Source organism: Elephantulus edwardii, unplaced genomic scaffold (genome assembly GCF_000299155.1).
Source record: "Elephantulus edwardii isolate Elephantulus edwardi_28Jun2011 unplaced genomic scaffold, EleEdw1.0 scaffold00416, whole genome shotgun sequence".
Taxonomy (NCBI): Eukaryota; Metazoa; Chordata; class Mammalia; order Macroscelidea; family Macroscelididae; genus Elephantulus; species Elephantulus edwardii.
In genome coordinates this window covers 119026-124666 of record NW_006400166.1, presented here as the reverse complement: position 1 = coordinate 124666, position 5641 = coordinate 119026, and positions in this window count along the sequence as shown.

Genomic DNA, 5641 nt, shown 5'->3' with positions numbered 1-5641 from the left:
ACAAGGTTGAGTTGGGTGATTGTATAGTTTAGATCTTCTGCATTTTATTGAGCTTCTTTTGAGTTGACCTATCCTTTTGTAATAGTGGTGTGTTGAGATCTCCTACCACTATTGTGGTGCTGTCTATTTCTCTCTTAAATTCAATTAACATTGTTTTATGAAGCAGGAGTGGCATCCACTTCCCTAATAGCTTGCCTCTGGAAACCCTATGAATCTGGAGAAAGGATGAAAGTCACACAAGTGTTGAGGACTTTCATTTGTAGGGTCACTATGAGTGGCCCATGACTCAATGGCACTTAACAACAATAAGTCCAACACAAAGAGAGATCAGTTGACCTAGTGGAGAGAAAGTGATGTTACCAAGCCAAATCTGTGCCTGCAGGCCTGTTTTTCATTGTTTTAGTTTAAACATTCTTCTAGGTCGTATAGCCCTGTTGTATCCACTTGCCCTACAGAAGTAACTTATGGTTGCTGTAAAGCTGAACATTGTGACAAATGTGTCAAACATGTTAATGGTTACCTATGTAGGATAGTATTTGGTGGAGCTCCCCAATTAAAACAAGCTTGGAAAGAGGAGTGGCATCCACTTCTGTAATAGCTTGCCTCCGGAAACCCTATGAGCCTAGAGAAAGGATGAAAGTCACACAAGTGTTGTGGACTTTTGTTCGTAGGTTCGCTATGAGTTGTCTGCGACTCAGTGGTACTTAACAACAATATAATTTGGTGCATAAAGGTTGACCAAGGTCTTCTAGATCTATTGTGCCTTTAATCAGTATGTAATGCCTTTCCTTATCTTCAATGATGGATTTCATTCTAAAATCTGTTTTATCAGAGATTAGTATTACCACTCTTTTTTTAAAAAAAAAATGAAAACATTCTTTAAATTGTCTTAATTCTCATGTGGCACCTGTTTCACAGCCTGTCACTGTCTCAAACCAGCCTTCAACACAGGAGAACTAGAAGGCAATTGAATTTAAGAGGCTCTTAAAGAAATAGGGCTGTGTGCATTCAGTCCCCACACTATGCCCCTTCAATACAGATCAGAGTTAAGTCCACATCGAAGCCAGCACAACATGACAAAGAAAGGACAAGGTTAACCAGGACACCATTTTCAACCATCTGAAAATGGATACATTTCTTTATCGCCTTCTGAGGACCAGGGCAGCCCATGGGTGTTCCAGCATCTGGTGTAGATAGAGATGGATGCAAACAACATTTTTCTTACAAATTGCAATTTAAACTTCTAATTCCTCAGCAAGCATTTATGCAGAGCAGCTGTGCTCAGGATTCTGCAGTCACTGGAGTCACATGAAGGGGTCTATGCCAAACCTGCTTATCCTCTCTGGGCTGTATATTCTGCTTTATGAGCCTTTAATCACGGAAAGAAAATGTTTTCCTTCAGTTTCTAAACTAGATCTTCAAGCATGAGTTTTTTTAAAGAGAGGCTGTAGTTCTCAACTTTATGTCTAAGAATAGAATAACGTAGGTGGATAGGTGGAACTTGCATGGTCCCAAGGTCCTGCCTGAGCTGTCTCTTTAACTTCTCTAACTTCACTTCTGGTCTCTCATTCATTCACTTTTTTTTTAATAGTATACACATGTTTCTGTCTTTGTCCCTTAGATGTTAGCACCAGGAAGGCTTTTCCTTCAGACCTTGGTATTCAGGTCTCAGCCAAGATGGCTCCTCAGGCATCATAATTTAACATCTACTCCCCACAAACTCCCAACCCAGTCGCTCTATCATATCAGCATGGTGCATTGTCCAACGCTCATGCCATTATCTGATTTTCCTTGTTGGTTGTGTTCCCTTTGGTGGTGCTTTGTCCACAATGAAAGTTCTCAAGACCTTGTGTGTTTGGTTCATTTTTCTCACTAACACCCCTACTTGCCCTCCACAGGTATTCATTCAATTCATTCATGACTCTCTGACACAGAAAAAAAAAATTAGTTTTATATTCTTCAAGGAGTTCTAGTGGCTTAGTGGTAACTGAAAGTAAGTAAAACTTGGCCTGACAATAATAACACTTCAAGTGTTTAAGTGTATTATTGAAAGTGTGTGGTTGGTGAGACATGCAGAGGCCAGTATTATTTTCTGGTCTGAGATCAGGTTAAGTATGTTGTTGTTGTTATGTGCCATGGAGTCACCTGCACTCATAGCGATCCTATATATAATAGTTCTGAAGCCTGCTCTGTCCTGAGCCAGTCTTAATGACTCCAATACATCTAACTCCATTACGGACATCACTGTATCAATTAAACTTATCTGGGGTCTTACTCTTTTATCTTTTTCCACCCTTCTGAGCATGATATCCTTCTCCAAGAATTGATCCCTCCTGGCCACAAGCTCAAAGTATGTAAGATGGAGCTTCAAAATCCTAGCCTCCAACGAAAAACTTGGTTTCACTCCCTCCAGGACAGCCCTATTTGTTTTCATGGCAGTCTATGGTATGTTCAAGACTCCTCCAGCACCACACAACTCAAAGACATCAATTATTCTTCTATCATCCTTAGTCATTGTCCAGCTCTCTGATGCATGGCAAGTAATTGCAAAGACCATGGGCTAGATCAGGTGCACCTTAGTTTCTAGACTGACATTGTTGCTTCTCAGTACCCTGGAAAGGTCCCTGACAGCAGATTTACCTAATGCAATTCGTCTTTTGATTTCCTGACTCCTGGTGCCGAGAGTGTTGATTGTGGAGCCGAGCAAGCTGTAACTGTTAACAACCTCTATCTCTTCTCCATTCATCATGGTGCTGTCAATTGGCCCAGTAGTGAGAATCTGTCTTCTTGATGTTGAGCTTCAAGCCATATTGAAAATTACAGTCCTTGACCTTCTACAGCAATCACTTCAAGTTTTACTCAGTTTCAGAAAAGAACGTTGTGTCATCTGCATAACATGGGTTGTTGATGAATCTTCCTCCAATACTGATGCCATATTCTTCCTCAAAAAGCCTAGCCTCCCAAATGATCTGTTCCGCACATAGATTGAAAAGATATAGTGACAGGATACATCCCTGACACAATCCCCTTCTGAATTTGAACCATGCAGTGTTTCCCTGCTCTGTTCTGACAACTGCTTCCTGGTCCAAGTATAGGTTTTGCATTAGCACAATAAAATGTTCTGGGATGAAGAATATATTGGTAGAAAATTTACAGCAGTTGTTGCTCTTGCAATATTGAAGAGTCAGCCTTCTGGTATTTTCTACTTTCATGCAAGATCCATCTGACATAAGCAACAATATTCCCAATGCTATGGTCCCTTCTGAAACGAGCTTGAATTTTTGGCAGTTCGGTCAATGTACTGTTTTAACCATATGTGAATAATCTTCAGCAAGATTTTATATGCATGTGATAGTAACGAGGTTGAATACTGCCCTACCATCAATTCCTGGGATATTATTTTTTTGCTCAAAATGAAAAGTGTGGATGCTGTTATTGTTGTTGCTGTTATGTGCCATTGAGTCGCTTGTGACTCATAGCAACCCTATGTACAACATCCCTAAACCCTGCTCTGTCCTGTGCCAAACGCACGGTCTCTGACACACCTATCCTGATTACCCCAGTCACTGAATCAATCCACCTCATACAGAGTCTTCCTCTCCTGTGCTATCCTTCCACCCTCCCAAGCATGACATCCCTCTCTAAGAACTTGTCCCTCCTTGCAACATGTCCAAAGTACGTCAGATGAAGCTTCAGACCTTGCCTCCAAGGAGCTGCCTGGTTTAACCCACTCTAGGATGAACCTGTTTGTTTTCTTAGCAGTCCATGTTATATTCAATACTTTTCTCCAGCACCACAGCTCAAAGGCACCAATTCTTCAACTATCCTCCCTAGTCATTGTACAACTCTTTGACGTATAACAAGTGATTGCAAAGACCATGGCCTGTATCAGATGTACCTTAGTCTCAAGAGTGACACCATTGTTCTACAGTACTTTGGAGAGGTCCCTGACAGCAGACTCTTTTTATTTTATTTTTTTATTATTATTAATTTTAATGAAAATTTACAGAGACTTTGTATTTCCATTCATTCATTGTTGCACTCTTCTCCCTGCCCATACCTCCCCCGCAGTGCACTCTTCTTTATTTGAAAAAGAAAAGAAAAATTCTTTCACTGATTAACAATCCCTCCCCCCAGGTCCACACCACTATGCAGCCTTTGTTCTGTACTCCTGTTGTGACAATAATACCTAATCACATATCACTTTTAAACAGCTTTCTTCCTCATCTGTTTCAATCCAGTATACATTATTGAACCCATCTTTCTCAGTCTCTCCCCAACCCCGATGTCAGTCCTGTTTTACAACAGTGGCACTATGCAGAATTTGTCCTTTTGTGACTGAGACATTTCACTCAGCATAATGTCCTCCAGTGTCACCCATTTTGAATAATATTGTATGAGTTCCTTGTTTTTCAATGCAGCATAGTATTCCATTGTGTGAATACAACACAGCTTCTCTATCCATTCATTTGTTGATGGGCACTAGGGTTATTTCCATCTCCTTGCTATTGTGAACAAAGCCGCAATAAACATGGGTGTGCATGTATCTGCTTGGGTGGCAGTGATGGTCTCTTTAGGGTATGCTCCCAGTAGTGGAATTACTGGGTCGAATGATATCTCTATTTGCAACTCTTTGAGAAAGCGCCACACGGCCTTCCACAGTGGTTGCAACATTTTACACTTCCATTTTACAGTTTTTACACTATTTTATACTTTTACTTTACCAATAGTGAATAAGGGTTCCAGTTTCTCCACAACCTCGCCAGCATTTGTTGCTTGCTGTTCTGTTAAATTTTGCTATTCTTACGGGGGTGAGATGATATCTCATAGTTGTTTTGATTTGCCTCTCTCTTGGAGCTAGGAATTTTGAACATTTTTTGATGTGTTTGTTGGCCATCTGAATTCTTCTTTGATGAAGTGTTCATATCCTGTTAACAGCAAACTTTCCCACCACAATAAGTCTTTTAATTTCCTGGCTGCTGGTGCCAAGAGTGTTGACTTTGGAGCCAAGCAAACTAAAGCTGTAAACAATCTCAATCTCTTCACCATCCATCCTGATTATGCCAATTGATCCAGTGGTGAGAATCTTTGTCTTCTTGACATTGACCCTCAATCCATATTGAAGGCTGCAGTCCTTGACCCTCTGCAGCAAGTGCTTCAGGTCCTCCTTAGTTTCAGCAAGTAGGGTTGTGTCATCTGCATAATGCAGATTGTTGATGAATCTTCCACCAATCCTGATGCCACAATTCTCCTCACAGAGCCCAACCTCCTGAATAATCTGTTCTGCATACAGATTGAAAAGGTATGGAGACAGGACACACCCCTGACATACGCCCTTCCCCATTTTGACTGAAGCAGTGTTTCCTTGCTCTGTCCTGACGACTACCTCTTGGTCCAAGTATAGGTTTCGCATTAGCACGATCAAGTGTTCTGGGATTCCCATTCTTCTCAGGGTCAGTCACAGTTTGTTATGGTCCACATAGTCAATAGCCTTTGCATAATCAATGAAACACAGATAGACATTCTTCTGGTATTCCCTGCTTCCAGCTAAGATCCATCTAACATCAGCTACAATATCCCTAGTACCACGACCCCTTCTAAACCCAGCCTGGACTTCTGGCAGTTCTCTGATTATGTGCTG